The sequence below is a fragment of the Ambystoma mexicanum genome, chromosome 8 (genome assembly GCF_040938575.1).
Source record: "Ambystoma mexicanum isolate Mex_15411 chromosome 8, UKY_AmexF1_1, whole genome shotgun sequence".
NCBI classification, from domain to species: Eukaryota; Metazoa; Chordata; class Amphibia; order Caudata; family Ambystomatidae; genus Ambystoma; species Ambystoma mexicanum.
The window spans coordinates 1613437881-1613459235 of record NC_090929.1 but is presented as its reverse complement, the minus strand read 5'-3'; the positions used below and the strand labels follow the sequence as shown (position 1 = coordinate 1613459235).

Below are 21355 nucleotides of genomic sequence, written 5' to 3'. Positions count from 1 at the left end.
TTGATGCCTGGTTTTGTAAGAACTTCTCATTGGGCAGTATGGCTTTGAAGTCTACAAAGGTTACCTGTACCCTTTCAAGATTTACTTGGACCCTGTGGGACTTTATTAGCATGGCGGCTGATCACATCCCGGAGGGTGAGGAGAGAGACTGCTTCCTGCGTATAGTTAAGGATGGAAAGGAGGAAATGGGAAAGGGTCTCCAGTCAGGACTGGATACTGCTGACAGCATCAGCAGGTCCATGGCTTCCAGCACCGTACTATGCAGATTTGCGTGGTTGAGAAAGTTGGGTTTTGCACCGGATGTGCAAGCCAGACTACTCAATAGGCCCTTTGGTGGCTTGAGGTTGTAAGGAGGATGAGAGTCTGAAGAAGCTGCAGACCTCCCAATGCGGCTGGCTAAATTGCTTAGCACCTCCATACATCTACCTCAACAACAACTCTATTCTGGCTCATCTTCCTGGAGGGGTCGTCTTTTTCGTTACTATTCCTCGTTTGGAAAGCGAATAGGACAGGCCAGACAAAGGGGACAGAAAATATTTCCTCATGATGGACGAGGAAGGGGTGCTAAATCAGCCCCAGCAGCGGCATCTTTAACCTCAGCCTCTGCTGCAGCCGCCTCTAAACCACTCTGAGGCCTTCACACACAAGACCCCAGTGGGAGGCAAAATCTCTCAGCATCTGAAGGAATGGTGGGGCATTACTTCAGATGCTTGGGCACTGGAAACAGTAGCCTAGGGTTACTGTCATGATGCCTACCTCCAAGGAGCCAGGTCCGACCCAGCAACCCCAGAGGCAGGCATCATTTCCCCCAGGGGAGTGCCAGCGGGCCCAAGCTGGGGCCCTTTGGACGCAGTCCTGGCGCCTTAGGCGCCAGGCTCATGTTGGCGCCAGGCTCATAAAGCTAGACATGTGTTCAAGGTTTTTAATGTGCACTTACCTGATGCAGACCATGCTGCTACATCCAGGCTCTCTTGAGGCCTGAATGGAACTACTTTACCTGTGGGACTACTTTCCACCCGGGTGTGGTCGGGGAAGGATACATACCTGATCAGTGGAAGGATACACACTTGGAACTTCTTCCAAAGCTATTTAAACCACACCCGATCAGCAACTCACGCTTCGCGTTGTTCTGCTCCTCGCAGCTGTAACGCTCACCGTGTCAGCTCCTGCATCGGGACCTCAGCCACGCCTGTCAGTATCCTGGGTCACCTGCAAAGGGAGACAAAAGACCTTACCTGCTAAATCAGCACCACAGAGACATCACACCGACGATCCTGAAAAGGAAGACATCATTTTTAAAAGCATTTCGCTACGATCGCTGCAACGCTGCATTTCACTCACCTATCCTGGACGCCTCCATCTTCAGCAGCGATCATCCGGATCCACAGCCACTTCCCAGAGCCTAGAGAGAAAAGACAAGAACAAGGTGAGAGAAGTAAAGGAATAGGAAAAGCTCAGTTTCCTTCTAAGACTTAGCTGTTGGGTCATTCCCATTTCATTTCGGGTCTTGCCGCTTCCAGGCATTTTCCAGACCCCGGCCCCTATGGGGACAAAAGACAAAGACATTGAATGAGCGAATGCAAAGACATTACCCGAGCACTCATCCAGAACTTACCTGTCATTTACTGGAACTGCACGTTTCACTTCGGGTCGGCGCCATATCTCCGGCATTCCGAACCCCGGCCCCTAAGGGGAAAAAGACATAAGCATTAGCGCTTGCTGCAACAAGACTATGAACATTATTATAAAGCTTGGACTTTTGAACTTGCAGCAGAACTTTTACAGCGCCTTACCTGAATAGTCAAGCTTACCTGAACTCCCATCAATCCTCAATCCAGTGAAGTAACTGGGTTTCAACGCGCCCCTGCATCAGAAGCAGGATGGAGAGCCCATCCTTCATGACCCTAAGGTGAGACTTCACGGGGAATCGTGGAAGGGTATCGTGGAGGGTTGGAAGAGAGTGGGAGGCTTGAGCATAACTCAGTCAGTAGGTAATACTCCCTTTTCACGCACAGGGGAATATTCCTGCGAGCCAGAGAAGCCAGAGTAGAGGGGCCCTTCTTGTCCATCTTCAGAGTCCTGCGCTTCACCATTGAAGAAGCACCAGCACTCGAAGCCAGACCTGCGCCTCCGTGGGAATCGGGTGAGCGTTACAGTTACTGCCTTCCTTTTCGCATAAGTCCTCGGGATCATCCACTGGGATACAACTCTGTCAAAATTCCGGATCCGCTCCTTCTGCAGGAAATTATAACCCTGCTGGAGAAAGGTGCAATAGAACATGTACCTGTAGCCGAGAGGAACAAAGGTTCGTATTCCCCTTACTTTCTCATTCCCAAGAAGGACGGAGGATTGCGATCCATCTTGGAATTAAGAAACTTGAACAAGTTCCTCAGGAAGGACAAGTTCAAGATGGTATCCCTTTCTCAAATTTTTCAGGCTCTCCAACTCCAAGACTGGTTGGACCTTCAGGATGCTTACTTTCATGTGCCAATCCATCTCAAGCACACAATGTACCTGAGGTTTGCGGTTGGCGGTTCTCACTATCCGGTTCGAGTTCTGCCATTCGGGCTGACCTCAGCCTGAGGGTTTTCACCAAGCTGATGGCGGTAGTGGCAGCGAGTCTCAGGAGAGGGGGATTCACGTCTACCCTTACCTGGACGATTGGTTGATCGGGTGAACGACCTCTGAACAAGCCCAGGAACATCTCAGAATTACTAGCTACTCCCTATACAGACTGGGCTTCTGCCTCAATTACAAGAAGTCCTATATACCATTCCAAAAACTCCTATTCATCGGAGCAGTCCTGGATACTTCCTTGGGGAAAGCCTCGCCTCCCGAGGTGAGAGCTCAACACATTCTGCAGATGGTAACAAAGTTTCACAATGCCCAGCATCTGACAGCCTAAGATTTTCTGAGGTTGCTCGGCCTCCTGGCATCCTGCATTTTCCTGGTGCCAGAGGCCCGATTGAGAATGAGATCCCTTCAATGGGCCCTCAGGACTCAGTGGTCCCAATTCTCTGGGAATATGTCAGATCTTCTGCAAGTTCCGAGCAGAGTTGCTCAGGACCTTCTATGGACAATATTCTCAAGGGAGAATCTTTTTGGCAAGCATAGCCGGAGACGATGGTAGTGACAGAGCCCACACCAACGAGCTGACAATAAGCTGTCGTTGGTCTCCATCGGAGTCCAAACTACGCCAACTTTTTGGAGCTGAGGGCAATCAGACTAGCGCTGTAAGGGGAAAATCATGTCCTGATAATGATGGACAACACAGTGGCTATGTATTAACTCTACAAGAGAGTAGGTGTAGGGTCACTACCACTGTGCAGAGGCAATGCAGCTCTCATTCTGGGCAATACAAGAAGGAATCTTTCTATCAGCAGTTAACCTAGCTGGAGTGCAGAAAACTGTGGCGGACGCTCTGAACAGGCAGAGCACAGTCTCCCATAAGTGGGAACTAGCTCAGGAAGTCCTTCAAGAGATCTTCTCCCTTTGGGGAACCCCTCAAGTAGATCTGTTCACAACTGAAGTCAATCGGAAGTGCAAACAGTGTTGCTCAAGGGAATTTCCTCCCAGATGAGCTCTATGGGTCGTGTTCAGAGTGGACTGGGAATTTCCACTTCTGTATGCGTTTCCTCTAGTCTGTCATTCCTCACGTCATAAGGAGGTTGAGAAAGTTCGGGAAATCCCTGAATCTAATTGCTCCGGATTGGACCAGGAGGATGTGGTACCCAGACCTCCTGGACGTGTCCATCTGTCCTCCAATACGTCTCCACAAAGAGAGGATCTTCTCTCGCAAGAGGAAGGGCGGGTTCTTCATCCAGAGGTCAAGACACTCAGCCTTCACACATGGTTTCTAAGAGGCTGAGATATAAGGATTGCGACCTCCCGGACGACGTAATGGAGATTTTGCTTTCGGCCAGAAGGCCAGCAACCAAATCAGTGTACCGATATTGTTGCAATAAGTTCAGTAATTGGTGCAAGGATAAGAATGTGGATCCATTCCCATGTGGCACACCGATGGTGCTTTCTTTATTGTTGCATTTAGCCAATCTGGGGCTCCAGATTGGTACAATAAAAGGATACCTGGCTGCGCTTTTAATTTTTAAGTGCTCTTCTGAAGAGTTCTCTTAGTTCAAAATACCCTTGATTGTGCAATTCCTTAAGGGTCTAACTAACGTGTACCTTCCGGTCCCATTTAATGTACCGGTTTGGGATTTGAATTTAGTACTAACATTTCTCACATGCATTCCATTCGAGCTATTACATTCATGTCCTCCTAGCTCCTTACATTAAAAACGGTCCTACTAGTGGCTTTAACATCAGCCCACAGGGTAAGTGAGTTACAGGCTCTTCCTTGTAAGCTTCCTTACACCGTTTTCCACAAGGATAAAGTCCTCCTCTGAGTCAAACCGTCATTCCTGCCTAAGGTAGTTTCTGATTTCCATTTTTTTCGCAAAAAATAACACTTGCAACCTTTTATCCTCTCCCCTCATGCAGATTAAGGAGGAAGAAAGGCTTCACAGGATAGACCCAAAAAAGGCTCTAAGCTTTTATATTTCTAGACATGCAAAATTTCAACAAGATGACCAACTTTTCATTGGGTATACCGGCCACAAATTGGGCCTGGCAGTAACCAAACGGACTATATCCAGATGGATAATTTTAGCAGTTGGAGAATGTTACAAACTGGCAGGTAAAGAACCTCCAGATGGGCTAAGAGCTCACTCCACTAGGGGCATGGCAACTTCTGCGGTTCTCCAAAGGGGTGTCCCGACACGTGATATTTGTGCAGTGGCCACCTGGTCGTCTATGCACACTTTCGTAAAACAATACTGTTTAGACTCAACCTTGTCTCAAGGAGGTATTTTTGCAAAGGCAAAAATTCATACGGTCCATGACTAAATTAATTGGTACTCCCTCCTCCAAATTGTTACTGCTTTGGGAGTCTATCAAAGATGAAGAATACGTGGGAGGACACAAGCCCGTGGTAACGTTCTTTCAACTGGATATTCCTCCCACATATTCCTCATCACCCCTCCCAGCCTAACCCGCCATACCATTTATTTTTTGCACTCTGCACTTTTTTAGAGCTTGTGGTCTTGGGGTACGCTTGGTTAACTCTTCAATTGATGAGAACGAAAAACCAGAACTGAAGCCAACGGGCGCGGCTCGAGCTATTTGTACTGCAGATGATGTCGACACCCGACGGCAGCCCTTGATGGACATCGACACCACGACACAGAGCCCAGTGCCCTCTAGGGTGCCTTATTTTTTTCTGTAGCAGCAATGCTGACGTTACAAACTTCAAAGATGAGAAATACGTGGGAGGAACATCCAGTCGAAAGAACGTTACCAGCGGTAAGTAACTTGTTCTTCTCCTCGGGGGTGCTTTCAAAGCAAGTTTCCATCAACATAGAATCTTTAGTTCTTGTCTATCACTTGTATCCTTTAGGGGATTCTTGCAATTCTCTTAGCATCTCTTGTCTTTTCAAAATCCTCTTTAAAGGCATTTCTTGGGGTGTGCTGTTGCACACGATCAAAGATGGCTGCCTGATTCAGAGCTCCACCAATCATCACCTTCACATTGCCTAAACCCTCCCTCTACTAGTGTGCACCGCGATCGAACACCAGCAGTTCAGCAGTGGAACATCTCTCCTCTGATCTGGGGAGATTCAATGTGAATGGTGCACCCAAGCCGCTCCCGGGCCTCTCGCTGGGCTGAACGCTCTGCTGGCATGTCGGGCTGGTCTGTCCTGTCCACCCTTCTCCAACCTCAAATGCTGATAGTCGGGGGCCGGTGGGGCCTCGCCACATCATTGGAGGTGACCTGAGGCCCCTGCTGCCACTGCAGAGAACACCGGACACCAGCCACTGGTGCCCCTGCGCATCGGCGTGTGCTATCAGTGTCTCACTATACCCGGAGCACCTGGCTGCAGCTACATCACGTGGTTTTGGAATCTACGCCAACACAACCCAGCTAGCGAGCCGAGGTGGATAGTGCTGGGTCCATCCTTCTGCTACTGGCACCCCTGCACTTTGTGTGCGATTGGTGCTGTTACTCCCATAGCACCCGGCTGGAGCTGCCCCATGTGTATGCTAACCTAGAAGCCATGCAGAATACGGCCCATCTGGCGAGCTGTGCAGTGAGTGCTGGGGTCTCTGGGGCTACTCAATCTGCCATCTAGGGCCATACCTAGTTGCCGGCCCCCCACCCTAATGGGCCCCATCTTCTGCAGTGGCTCACGTGTCCACCGCACGGCTCTTTGGACAGTAAATCTCTACATACTGGCCCATTAACCTTGCCAAGTCTGCACACTACACATGAATATCATGCGCCCAAGCAGGCGTGATAGCCTGACCTCATAATACATCAACGGGATGGGTCTGAGCAACAGATCCTGGTCTGAATCCTGTGCAGCAACTGCCACACGACCCAACTACTCTTGGATCATCTTCAGAAACCAGCTGTACCCCATACCACAAACGGAACCTAGTGGTGCTATAATCAAACTGAGAACCTGCAGACATTTACTCTCTGCAACCCTCATTCAGTCCCGCTGCCTCAGTGTTCATCGTCTGAGCCCTAACATGCATGGTAGAGGCAAGAGACGCTGACCGACGCCACAAACCTCTATTCTATCCCTCTGCCTCACAGCACAGCATGTGCTGCCCTTCTGACGCAGCACTACACAAATATAACCAAGGGTGCAGGGAAGAAACAATCCTCTATCAACATGCATGCCAAGGCAGCACCTAGGACACAGGCCACGGCGGAGGGTGCCAGTGGCAGACTGCAGCCACCAGAAGAAACCAGTGAACTACAACGCACGATGGAGTACATGCACGAAGGATTCACAACCATACACACTAACCTCAACGACATGAGCAGCACAATCGGCTCCATCAAGGCCTGCATCAATAAGACTGATGCCTGCATCACAGAGATGGAGACCAGAGTGGGGTGCGTGGAGGACGAGATCGGGGCGCTCGGGGCTGACGTCACTTCGCTCTCAAAGCAAGTGTTAATGATGAGTAAGAAGAACGAAGACCTGGAATCTCGCTCAAAGCGCAACAACTTGCCACTAATAGGGATACCTGAAGACCATATTCATGGCCCCATGGAAGATTTCATTGAATGCACCATCCTGTCCTTACTGGATGCCCCTAAACTGTTGCCATAATTTGTAATAGAGCGCATACTCCCTTGCCCCTCTCGCAATAATAGCCTGAGTCCTCAACTACTGAAATAGAGATACGCTGCTGCTGGCTGCAAGAGCTAAATGAGAGCTACTGATGGGCTCCAATAGGATCTACCTACACCCGATTTCTCAGTGGCGGTGCAACAGGAGCGGAAATCCTTTGTCAGCCAAAAAGTGGCTTCGAAACCTAGGTGTCAAGTATGCAGTGTTATACCATACAAAGCTACGGATTGAACACTCTGATAAGGTATTCACTCCTACGTCCCGTCCCCTTTCCTCCATACTTATGGGACATTCCTTCGTCCTGTGGGACGAGACTGGAGCACTTTGTAAAAGCATCCAAAAAAATGTTTGCAGAAATGTTAGTCCTTCAACTCTTTTCTACACGGGGTACAGCACAAGGCCGTAACCCTGCCCATTTTAGCTCTGCTCTGCCCTGCGCATCGCCCATCAGTCCTTTTCTATCGCCAGGTCACAGACCTTTAAGCAATAATAGAGGAATCTTATTAGAGGGGATGGCGGGCGGGATTATGGAGGAAAGGGGACTATGGACTAGGAGTAAGGTGGTCACTATGGTGAGTAACCTGGTTATACTCCTATGTCCAGTCCCCTTTCCTCCATACTTATGGGAGATTCCCAAGCACTCCTTACAGGGACTACGGGTGGATGGAAAAACCCCTATTGAAAAAGGTTCTTTAGCACAACCTGGCCAAACTGAGCATCAGATCTGGAGCTCAAGTCTAGACAGTAATGTTTAAAAAAGGCCGATGGGGAGGCCCAATCAGCTGCTTTTGCAATGGTCTCCCAGGGGACATATTTTTGAAAGGCAACTGCGGCTGCCTTGCCCCGCACCAGGTGTGCATGAATACCTTTAGGAGGCTGCTGTCCTTGGACAGTGTAAGACTTCGTAATACAGGCAGCGATCCATCTGGAGAGAGTTGCCTTAGAGGCCTGTTTACCTTGTAGATTACCAAAGGTCACCAACAGTTGAGAAGAGTTCCTAAATTCAGATGTTCTTTCTAGATAGAACTGAAGAGCCCTTCTCACATCCAAACAATGCAGAACCCTTTCCGCTTCTGAAGCAGGGTTCGGAAAAAAGATTGGTTCAGATGGAAATCAGAGAGACCACCTTCGACAGGAAAGAAGGATTTGTCTGTAGGACCACCTTATCCTTGTGGAAAAATGAGAAGGGATGCTCCACCGATAAAGCTTGGAGTTCACTCGCACGCTTTGCTGAAGTAACGGCAACCAAAAAGGACACCTTCCACGAAAGGTGCTTGAGGTCCACCGTGGCCATTGGTTTGAAAGGTTTATGGCACAACGCCATAAGGACCACATTCAGATCCCACGCCGGGTGCGGTTTGCGAACCGAGGGATAAAGGCGCGTCAAACCCGCGAAATGTCTCCTAACCACTGGATTAGACAGAGGGTGAGAGCATTGGTCTGTGGATAGCTAAGTGGATACCGGCGAAAGATAAGTTCTGCAAGACAGAACGTGAATGCCCGACTCTGCTAGGTGAGACACGAAAGACAGCACAGTGTCAATCGTAGCCACCTTTGGGTCCAGCTTTTTGTCTAAGCACTAATGACAGAACCTAAGCCATTTGCTTCTATACTGAGACCTTGTTGAGGGTTTCCTGACTGCCTTAATAATGTGCATGTTATCAGCAGGCAGGTTGAGATGTTCTAATGACTTGAACTCGGGCACCGTGCCGCCAAGCTGAACAATTGTGGGGAGGGATGCCACAGCTGTTGCTCCTGATGAAGCAGGTCGGGACTCACCGGTAGCCTGATTGGTGGATACACCGACAGATGTTGAAGTTCCGAGAACCAAAACCTGGCTGGCCATCAAGGGGCTATGAGCAGAAGAGAACAGTTCACCATGTTCTTCAGCTTGCAAATCGTCCGATGAATCAGAGGCAGAGGCGGGAAAGCATAGGCCCTCATTTTGTGCCATGGAATCTCGAGAGAATCCCCCAGAGAGCAGGCTCCCAGCCCGTTTCTGGAGGCATACAGAGGAAGTTTCTTGTTTGCCGCTGGGGCAAAGAGGTCCACTTCCGGAGTGCGCCAACGCAGGAAAATCCATGAGAGGATCTCTGCCTTCAATTCCCACTTATAGCTGACCATCGTTCGCCGACTGAGGGCATCTGCTGTGACATTCAGCTGGCCCGGAATGTGTACTGCAACTAGCCAGACACCATGACAAACCTCCCACTCCCAAATCTGGATGGACAGGTCCACAAGAGGGGGAGACTTGGTGCCCCCTTGCTTGTTGATGTAATACATTGACACCACATTGTCCCTGCGGATCTGGACCACTTTGTTGGCAGTGATCGGTCTGAACGCCTTGAGCACTAGGAAGATCGCCAGAAGCCCCAGATGATTTATGTGGGGGAACTTGTCCTGAGGTGACCAAAGAGCCGAGACCTGAAGAAGATCCAACGTCGCACCCCACCCAAGAAGGGCGGAGTCTGTTGTGACCGTTACCATAGGGGCTGGGTCCTGAAAACCCGCACCCACCGACAGGTTGCTGAGAGACGACCACCACTCCAGGTCTGCTCTCATGGAAGCCGGAATCATTATCAACTTGGAGTCAGGATCCACAGCCTCACACCAAGAACTCCAAAAAGCAATCTGTGTCCGCCTCATCTTGAGACGAGCAAGAGGCAGAGCCAGTACGCAAGAGGCCATGAGGCCCAGAAGCCTCTGGAACCACCAGGCCGACATGCTCTCCGACTGCGCAAACATCTGACACGTGGCCAACAGATCCGCCATTCTTTCCCTGGTCAGGTACACTCTGCAGTCGATCGTGTTCCAGCGAAATCCCAGGAAAATTGAGTCCTGCGAGACCGTCATGGAAGATTTCCGCCAGTTCACCGACAGCCCAAGATGGAACAGGAGCTGAAGGAGAGACTGACGATTGCACACGGCTTTCAACGGGCAAGGGCTGCGTAAGAGCCAGTCGTCCAAATACGGATACACATGGATACCCTGCAGACGAAGATAGGCCGCGCCTATCATCTTCGTGAAGACACGCGGCGCCGAGCTGAGGCCAAAAGGAAGCACTCGAAACTGGAAGTGCTCCTCTCCCACAGAGAAACTGAGATATCTCCTGTGTGGATTCCAGATCAGAATATGCATGTACGCATCCTGAAGGTCCACCACGCTGAGCCAATCGCCCATCTGCAAAGAGGACCGTATCTGGCCGGGCGTGATCATCTTGAATTTCTCTAGGGGTAGGAAAAGATTGAACTGGGAAAGGTCTAGGATGGTGCGCAGGCCAGCCTGGTTGGGTTTGGGCACCGTAAACAGCCGGGAGTAGAAGCCCTCCCCTCATTCCCCAAGAGGAACAGGTTCCACAGCTCTGAGGTCCAGCAGTTTCTGAACTTCGGCTTTTAGGGAGGAAGACCCCGACTGCTGGAAAGGAGGGTTGAAGGGTGGGGTAAGGGGTAAGGGTAAGCGGAAGCCCGCCCGAGTGACTGACAAGACCCACCGGTCCTCGGTGATGGTCTGCAATGCCTCCCAATGAGACGCAATGGGTCCTCCCACCGGGGTCTCGTGCGAGCGTGGAGAACCCTCATTTGGCAGGCTTTTCAGTGGTGTTACCACCTGAACCTGAGGAGGAGGCTGAGGAGCGAGAGAAAAACCGAGTATGTTGCTGCCTCCGGCGGTTATTACCCGATGGGGTATCCGCTCTGCCGGATTTCCAATCTAGAAACCCTCTGAAGCCAGAGGAGGGCCGGCTTTGCGACAATGTTCTCTGGGTTCTAAAAGGAGTTTTAACCAGGACGGACAAGGACTTTGCTGTCTGGGTGCTGTCCTTCTTTTTGGTCAGCTCCACATCTGTTGTGGAATGGCAAAGCTCCTTACCATCAAATGTCAGGTCCAACACCTTGTCCTGCACCTCCTTTGAGAACTTGGTGGCATGCAACCACGCCTGTCGAGAGCTATCAACTCCCAGCATAAAGCCCCGAGCCTAAGTGTCGACGTGATGAGCCGCGGCCTCCAACAGATCCTGGGCCAAGAACCTGGCATCGCACAATCCCGCCTTGAAGTCCTCCAGCTTCTCGACTGGAATGAATTCCTCAAACTCCGACAGACCTTTCCACATTTTCATATTCGCCCCGCTAACACCAGTTCTGCATTGGCCTACCAGAGCTGCAGAGCCGAGTTAGCAAAAATATTCCTCCCAAGGAAGTTGAGGAGCTTGTCCTTTCCCCAGGACCTGAGTAGCCGTCGGAGAAGAGAATGCTACAGGCCTGGACTGTAAAGTGGCCGTAGCCACCACTGTGGAGGAGGGGGGCGGACAAGATGTTGGGGCCATCTCTTCCGAAGAATGCAGCCTGTACCGTGCGTCAATTTTCTTATTGATGAAAGGTCCAGAGTGTGGCTTCTCCCAGACTCTACGGACCTCGGCCAAAACCTCCTTCTGCAAGAACAGGCCGGTACGCTCCGTAGAAGATATGGCGAATGCCCCCGAAAGCACACCCTCCTGCGGAGCGGGTGCCTTGGGCCCTGGAACATCCAATAGACACACCATGTCCAGCACCCGGTCGTGGAAAGCTCGATTAGAGCGGGGCTGGTCTTCGCTGTCCTGATCGCCCTGCGCATCATCTGACAGGTCAGGGTCTTGCTGAACTACGTCAGGCACTGCCTTGTTCACCGGGGACAACGGGGGCAAGGGTAGAGGGAGGCACCGCAGGCAAAGGCGGCACCGGCTGAACCACCAGAGGCGCGGGTGGAGCCAGAGGCGCAGGCGAGCATTATCTCCCTAAAAAGACCCTTAAAATACTCCCTCATGGGGTCGGTACGCATGAGCGTCTGAAACTTGCCGAAAAAGGTGTCCTCTGGAGAAGGCTTTGGAGCTGCTAGAGGAGGCCTCTCTTGAGGAGGATAATTCCAGGGACGCAGAGGGGAAGGTTGCCAAACAGGCCCATCCCACGAGGTGTCCACATAAATCAAGGGTCTCGCACCCACAGGCAGCGAGATGTTGTGCGGAAGAGGCATCCGAGCGTTCCAGTCGTAAACTGGACGAAAGGGATGCGCACAAGGAACCTTATGTTCACCCACAGAACCAATCCCTACACCTGAGGCTGATGACGTAGTTGTAGGGGAAGCGGCCAAAATGGCCACTGTGGTTGTGGCGGGAACGGCCGCCATTTTGCCATCTCCTGAGGGGAATTGCGGCAGGGGTCCCCGCTGATCGATCAGGGGTCTTCATTTTAGCCTTTACACAAGGAACCTCGGCCGAGCCGGTACTATGCGGCCTGGAATGTTTCTGTGACATACCAATAGCCAAACTAGCCTTCACAAGAAGGACCTCAGCACTGCCGGTAAAGGAGGAACTTCGATTCAAATGCTCACCCCTTGCCCCCTCAACGGTTCTGGTGTCGCCACAAGAGCGGGACGGTGAGAGAAACCTTTCACCGATAAGGCCTTCTCAGGCCTCTCAGAACTGTTGGTAACCTTAGCCTCTGTACGAGGGACCTCGGACCTGAGTCCAGTAGAAGCCTTTTCACAGCGGGCCTCGAACATACATTTGGCCTTACCAAGCCCAGCCGAGGCCTCGGGGCCCACCCCGGTACCCCACGATTCAGTAGAACTAGGTCTACACACAGCCCCCACAGGAGAGGCCTCGGGTTGTCCACAGGCCCCTTACGGTGACCCTCGGAGAAAACTCTGGTACACTTTTTAGGCTCAGAAGGCACCTCAGGACAAGCCCTGGTGACAGAGCGGTCAATGCTCCTCCCTGCCCGGGAAGACCCTGGGAAGGAGTCCCCTGGCTGGGGTACTCTAAAAAGTAAATTACTCACCGGGCATTTGTTCTTTTCGACGATGAAGGATTGAAAATGCGTAGGAGGAGTGCGTTGAAAAACCTCCTCCCACCGCTCTAACCGACATTGAAGGGCCCGGACCCAAAGGTAATCACAATAGAAACGGGAGTCCCAACGGTGATCAGGACCCAAGCACTCTAAACAAAGAGGATGGGGGTCCGCCCTCACGAAGCGCCGCTGACACGAGTTACAATTTGGAAAGTCTAGTTTAAACGACATAGACTTCTACACGATCGCTAGCGAGAGCCAGAGAGGAGGAAAAAAAGGAAGACATTCTTCTGCAGATGCAAGTGCGTCCAGTCCCGAACGAGTGGAGAGAAGGACTGATAGGCGATGCACGGGGCGGAGCTGAGATGGGCGGGGGTTACGGCCTCGTGTTAATGATCAGTAAGAAGAACAAAGACCTGGAATCTCGCTCAAGGCGCAACAACTTGCGGCTAATAGGGATACCTGAAGACCATATTGATGGCCCCATGGAAGATTTAATTGAACGCACCATCCTGTCCTTACTGGATGCCCCTAAACTGTTGCTATAATTTGTAATAGAAAGAGAGCATGGTCCCTTGACCCTCGCCCAATAATAGCCTGAGTCCTCAACTACCGAGATAGAGATACGCTGCTGCCGGCTGCAAGAGCTATATGAGAGCTATGGATGGGCTCCAACAGGATCTTACCTACACCCGATTTCTCAGTGGCGGTGCAGCAGGAGCGGAAATCCTTTGTCAGTCAAAAAAGGCTTTGAAACCTGGGTGTCAAATATGCAATGTTATACCGTACAAAGCTACAGATTGAACACTCTGATAAGGTATTTTTTTCACTATACCTCAAGAAACCATGAAGTTCCTCTACGGCCACTTCCCTGGGTGATCTCTGGCAGTTATCATCAGTCATGCAGGAGCCAAGTGGCGGCTCCGTGTTGCAAAATAGATAATGTACAGACTACCTATTGCCACCTTATTGGGGTACTTCTGATATAAGATCCCTGCTGCTCCTAGAATTGTCACAATGACTACTTGGGAAGGTGTATCTTCATATTAATTTACATGTTGTAAATTAGGCTGCGCTGAAGGCCACCTACAGTTGGCGAGCAGCCCCCCATCTGAAGCTGTAAACTATATTGGGTTGTTGAAATTAGGGTCTTCATTCCTCTGATTGGGAGGGTGCTGGGGGTCGGGAACCATTTGGGGAAATGAGCAAAATGTGCTTCACATGTGTGTTAAAGTTGGGGAATGGCAGATCCCCAGCAGGTTCTCCAAACAAGACAGTCGTTTAAAGTGGCATGGTTTGATCAGTAAGATCTTATTGGCTCTCAGGCAAATGAGTGAAGCCATTGGGATCCCCATGGGCCGATGCGGTTTTATTGTGATGCAAATTTCCAGATGAGGAATTAGTAGTCGTTTTTAACGATTCACTTGTATAAAACGATCAAATGTCGGAAGATGCCGAATGAGTCCTGTTTCTCGTTTGTGCAGCAAAGTCTATGTGAAAGGATGGCGATTGTTTTTCTTTCAATCGTGTCTGCTTAAGCCGGTCAACCAGTTTAAGAATGTCTGCCTTAGACGGCATGTATGTTTTTAATGAATACGCAGTACAGGGTCGAACTTGCCACATTTAGTTTCAAGTTGCAAGGTTAAATAAGCAAAACCTAATCCTAATGTGGTTGTGCAATGTATAGTAATAAATCACATGAGGTAACCAACATGTAAAAATATGTTCAACAGTAATAACAAGAAAGTAGAAACATCTAGGTGAGGGAGCATGTATGTAATGAGCTCACCTATCCCTACCCAGCACTAAACCGCCACAAAACAGCCCTTTCACCACAGGGCTTCCTCACTCACGCACTGATATGTGGTGAACTGAGTCTTCTGGGGCGAGCCGACACTGAAAACATACTACATAGGCACTCTCGGACCACTCCTCAGTCACACTAACAATATCATTCGGTGCTGAAGCAGAGACTAGATGCCCATGGAGACTTAAGTTGCATGCAATGTCTGATCCAGTATTTTCAGCTGAAATTGGGAAATGTGTGGAGGAATACTTTGAGATCAATACGGGTTCGGTCGACTCGAATACAACTTTATGGGAGGTCTTTAAGGTCTATATCTGCGGTATGGCCCTGGCTAAAGAATCTGAGATATTGAGATTGATATGGTATAATGTACAAGATAGTGAGGCTGCCCTGCACCAACTTGAGCAACAGTAAAATACACTCCCCGCCACAGCCACACTAAGTGATATTAAAACTGAACTCGACAACTTCAGCGAGCACGCTGATGGGCAACGGAAATTTCTTGATAACCTGGGTCAGCGAGGAAATACGGTGAAGGGGAACGTCCCGGCAGATTACTTGCCAAGGTTATACAACTAGAAGGTGGACGCCACCACATTCCACTGATTCAGGACACATCTGAGACAATGGTCCACACTCAACCTGAGGTGAACTGCGTGCCCGCTCCTTTTATGAAACACTTAACCACCCCCGAAATAAAGGCATTCCTGTATGACCTAGCACTATCTGTGCTGTCCGATGAGGCAAGAGAGACTCTCGACTGCCCAGTGACGTCGGAAGAGTTCTCCTGAGCCATCAAGGCTCTACCCTCTGGCAAAGCCCACGGCCCGACGGCCTGTCTATAGAATGCTTTAAATACTTCAAATCCCGCCTGATCCCACAGCTTGCTGCCCCGTCACCCCACCCCCCACACTGCGAGAAGCAATCATTACTGTCTTAATAAAACCCAACAAACCGGTGACGCAGTGCAGATCCTACCGGCCCCTCTCTTATCAACTCTGATGTGAAAATATTTGCAAAGATATTTGCCCTTGATATTTGCGGTAGTGATAGAACCCCTAGCCGACTGAATCAGACACATGCACAAAGGGATCAGGCTTTCGGGCGCGCCCGAAGCACTATTATTTGTACGGGATCCAAACTTGCATCTTGGCCCGATCATGCAAGACGTCCTCACTTTCAGGACCTTGTTAGGGCTTCGAGTCAACTGCGCTAAATCTGAACTCTTGCCGTTGACTGACTGATCAACCACACCACAAGACCTTATGGGATTTGCCTGGTCTCCTCCCTTACCCCCCCGCCTCCCTAGAGATGAAATACTCTTGAACAAACTCTGCAACTGGACAAAACTCCCCATTACTGGAGCCCGGTGTGTATTGCTCCTAAAAATGACCATTCTGCCAAAACTGCTTTATGGCTTTTTTTAATAGAATTTTATTAGTTTTGGGATAGCAGTCAAACATTCAATAACCTAAAGTCCCAACATATCCTCTTTCACGTTTTATGTCCTTTGTCGAATGTTTACCTGGGCTGGGCCCCATGACATGAGTCTTCTACCCTCTCCCACCTCACCCGAAGGTACTACAAAACTGTTGCCACTCCATTTCTATGGCTGCACCCCCACCATTAATTGCTGCAGTAATCTTTTCCATCAAGTAATCAAGTATTTGTCCCTCGCTGTGCTAACCGACTCCTTCAGCATAGGGTCGCCTCCTTTCCAATGCCTGGCGCAGCTTGCCCAAGCCGCCAAAAGAAGAAAATGTCAGCTGGGAGAGGGCATACCTCCTATCCTCTCTTCTATCAAGACCAAAAAGTACCAACATTGTGTCCGGAACCTCCCCTTAGGGACCCAGAGCCATTCTCCCACCGTTGCCGGGAGCATGTGTTGATTTTCCTGATAATCCCACTGTCTCTCGGGATCCTCCCGCGGATACGGGACCATCCCACTAAGCTGTGCCGCTCTATAATACAACATCCGACCTGGGAGCTCCACGCCCCACAATCCTTTGGCAATATTAACGTCTCGTATCCCACCCTGGGTTTCTGATTCTGCCAGAGGAACCGCAAGATATGTGACTTGGCTTCTCTTAGGTGTGCACCCGGGGCCCGGACCGGCAGCATCTGAAAAAGATACTCGCCATCTAAGTGAATAACTTGTCGAAGAGTGGGGGGTAGTTTGCTTCACCAGCGTCCTCCCCTGGTCTGACTATGTTGAATCCCAAATATCTAATACTGTCGAGCTGTATCTGCAATCCCAGAGGCCTGAGCCCCTCAGCCTGCCTTACATCCCCGTGGCAAACGAAAGATCACTGACTTGTCTTTGTTGACTTTAAAGCCTGAGAACTGCCCATACTCAATTATTTCCAGTGCAGCAGGAACAGAGCTGGTAGGATTCACCAGGTGCAACAGCACGTCATCAGCGTACACTCCCAATTTGAACTCCCTAGTAGCCACCCTAATGCCCTCCTCCTGTGGGGCCATGCTTAACCGCTCAGCCAACACAACCCGGCCTAGTCTCCCTCTGCAATTCGAAAGCCCTCGACAGATGCCCGTTCAGTTACTTTCGCTACTGGGGCTACATAGAGCGCCTGTATCCCTTTCACAATCCGGTCCCCTAGTCCAAATTTCTGTAGGACCCGTTCAAAAAACACCAGTCCACCCGGTCCAAAGCATTCTCGGCGTCGAGGGCTACCAGCTCTGGATTCCATTCCCTCCTTGCTGCGGCCTTCATCAAGTGTAGTATTTTTTACGCAAGGTGTCTGCCACCTGCCTACCCTAAATAAACCCCACCAGATGTTAGTGGACTAATTTTGGCATGAAGCCCTCCATACGCGAAGCTAGTATTCTGGTGAAGATCTTCACATCGACATCAAGTAGGGAAATGGGACGGTAGGATTTACAACACTCTGGGTTCCTGGCCACTTTCGGTATTACTGTAATTGGTGCCCTCCCGAAAGATGGGGTTATCTAGAATGTGGTTAAATAATTTTGCCAGGTATTCCGCGAGGGACACTGCAAATTACTTACAGAACCCAACATCTCCGGGGCCTTCCACAGCTTCAACCCTACAATCGCCCTCAACACTTCCTCCTGGGTAATTGGCCTTTCCATTCCTGCCACCTCACTACCCTGGAGATATGGCAGAGATACCTCCCCCAGGTATCTATGCAATTACTCTTCAGTTGTCTCCCCCTCTATTTCATAGAGCTTCTCATAGAATGTGGCAAATTCCTGCGCCACATCTCCAGCGAGGGAACATAGCTGCCCATCTGAATCCCAGACCCCAGATACCCACCTCTCTGCCCGTTGCCCCCTCAGCCTGGCCGCCAGCAGATCGTTTGCCTTGTGCCCCTTCTCATAGTACCTTTGCTTCAAAAATTGCAGGCCGGCAATCGCCTTCTTGACCTCCAGGTCCCGCAGGTCCTGCCACTTCTCTCTCGCTAGCTCCAGGTCTTCCTCAATCTCCCCTCCCTTTTACCCTTCAGTGTCTCTAGCTTTCAGATCTCACCCGTACGATTCTCTGCCTGTAGGGTCCTGATTCTGTTTTTGGCAGCGCCTTCCCGAATGAGGAGGCCCCTCTGTATCGCCTTAGCTGCGTCCGAAGACATGCCCAGCTCCACCTCCCCCGTATCGTTTATGCAAAAGAACTCTTGTATCACCTCTCGCAATCCTTTCAGAAAGACCTCTTTCAACATGTTGTCGTAGCACCACCACAAAGATTCCTGGGAAATCAGTCCTGTCAATACAATGCCCATGACCATCATGTTATGATCTGACCAACTAACGGGAGATGACCCTAATGACATGCCTCCTGATTCACAAACCATCCCCCCATTCTCACATCGCTCACATAGCTTAGCCTTCTAGCCTGTCGTAACTGTGCTGTCCCATTCTCCTCCTCTAGAGTCCCCGGATTTCGTCTGCAGGGGGCTGTTGAGCTTTTTGAACTTACTGCCACCCGCCATCTTCTTTACGCTCTGTGGACCCTCTGGTCCCCGCTGTTCTGCTGGTACGACCGGCGACCCCTCTGGTCCTTCATTTGAATCTTCACCCTTGAGGACCTGGAGAACCTGCTGTGCCTCCTGCCCACTGGACACTGGATAATCTGCCTCCCCTTTCTAGAATGACAGTGCAAATGAAAAGGACCAGCAGTATCTGATGCCCTTTTCGGTCAACCACTGTGTGCAGCAATCTCTGCGGCGGGTCGGGATGATTCCCGACAGATCCTGGAACACCCTGATTGTGTCTCCTTCATATTGGAATCTCCCCAGATGCGTAGCCTTCTCCAGGACTTCCATTTTCTCTTGGTATCTCAGGAACCAGTCCACCATCGACCATGGGCCTTTGCCTCCACCGCCACCACCTCTATGGGCCCTTTCCAGTTGTACCGCATTCCCACCCTCCAGGCTGAAAAGCTGGTTGATCAGTCCTTGCACCTTCCTTCCAACCTTCGCAGCTGATTCTCCCTTCTGTTCTCTGACCCCAAGAATGCGTAAATTGTTCCAGCATTCCATGTTTTCAGGTTGTCCAACTTCAGGAGGGTTTCCTCCTCTCGCACCTCCAGGTCCGTCAAGCGTGCCTTGTATTTCGTGTCCAGAAGGTCCACCTGTAGGTGATTATTCTCCATCCCCTCCATTTTATCTTCCAGCTTGTCCACACGGCCTCGCAGATTGAGGCCTGAATGTCCGTCCGTATCGCCTTAATCTCTCCAAGTATTTCCTTAAAGGCTGTCTCTGGATAGTGCCAGCGCCGGCGCTGGCGTACTTCCTCCTGCTGCCATCTCGTCCTAGATTAGATGCCCCCCCCCCGGCTATCCACAGGGCTTCTCCGAAAGCGTTGAAGCGGCTGAACCCCGGTCTGCGTCGCGCGTCTATGTCCAGGTGGTCCCCACTCCTTCTCCAGCGTAGCCTCGGGCGATGCTCTGTGAGATTCGGGGCTCCGGCGGACCACTAGGGGCCCCACTTGTCCACGACTTAGGTCCTATGCAAGCCCGTGTCTCTCTAGAACTCCACGTTCCCTTCAAGTGCAAGCTGCACTGTTTCCCTATCCCTCACTGTCCTGGGTATCACTGGGAGGGTCTGCGTTCCACCTGTTCTTACCTTTCCTGGCGGTTTGCTCCTGGTTCTGGGACCACCAACCCCTTAGGCTCTGCAACTCCTTTCCACACTTTGATGTTCTACAGTCCCCTCGGGCCCCCGCTCCACAGTCTGGTTGGATCCAGGTATATTGGAGCTCCCCTTTCAATTGTGTCGGGGGCAGCTCCTCACTTCTCATTAGTGTCAGCGTTTGCTCGTGGCTGGGGTTAGGGTCCAGCGTCCCCTCTATGTCCAAAGTGCTCTCCCCCTCTCTTTCCCCCTTTTTTTCTTTATTCAGAGTCTCTTTTTTCCTCGTTTTTGTTAAAGTTAGGGAAAGATTTCACCATCCTGGGCCTGGGTCCTTATGAGCAAAAGTCTTCCAGCTCTTAGCCCGCTCCCAGGCCTCGTTCCGTGAGCTCTACGGGCTCTGCAGAGCCCCAATCAGTTGTACTGCCAGGAGGGCAGGGTGGGTGGCAACACCTGGACTTTACCTTTTCCCAGCGCGGGTCTTTGCTCCACGCGCGAGTGAATTCCTCCCGGCACCACCTCTGTCCTCCCTCTCACCTGGCATCTTCTTTTTCTTCCGGCGTTCCTGAGGTCACCCACTCCCGTGCCACGGAATCACCAGCAAGTCGGACTGGACACTGTGGGGGAGTGGGGGTCGGCCCCCTTCCAGTAGAGGGTTCCAGCCCTCCGTCACCATCCCCTGCTCTCGTCACCTGCAGGGGGTGCCGGATTCCCTCGCAAATAGCCTGCTGGTTCCAGTTCTCGCCACACGGCAGGTCTGTGGCAGCCTCCTCGTCACCTCCCTGCTCCGGTCTCGCCCAGGACAGGGTGCACCGACCAACACCCCCTTCCTTGACCTGGGGGGGGGCCCATAAACATAGTTACGGCTAGTTCTGCTTCTGGGGGAGCACTGCAATCTCCGGTGCAACAGTGTTTTGGCTGAGCTGCAATTTCACGCAGCCATCACGGTCCGCGCCCCCTGGTGGTCTCCGCTTTACTACTTTTTAAATGTGCCGTTATGGCATGGGACAGTTTTTTATAAACACTGAAAGCAGCAATCAACAACTTTGTGGCACGCCGGAACAGTCAGACTAAAATGGGACACGCTGACCAGACCATACAATCGGGGTGGCCTAGCAGCACCCAACTTTGAAAAATACTGGATGGCGGCACAGGCGCAATATGCAGCCTACAGGTTCGATGAGGATACCCCACATCCACATGTCAAGATTAAACGACTTGCAGCCGATACCAGTGATGTGCGTTCCTCGATGCAGCCACCGCAGTGGAGGAGAACTGGCGTAACTGACCCGGAGTCACAGAATTGGCTTTGGGTAAGGTATGTAGACTGCTAGACATCCCCCATCCATTCCACAGTGACCTTCTGCTGTGGAATTGCATCCGGACATTCCCGAAAGTAGGAGGGGAAGCTTTACATGGCCG

At 51.1% G+C, this 21355-nt stretch overlaps 1 protein-coding gene across 1 annotated transcript in view; it reads left to right on the top strand.

Moving 5' to 3' along the window:
* CCDC186 (coiled-coil domain containing 186) overlaps positions 1-21355 on the top strand; it is a 1219714-nt gene that overhangs the window by 267329 nt on the left and 931030 nt on the right. The window lies entirely within an intron of this gene.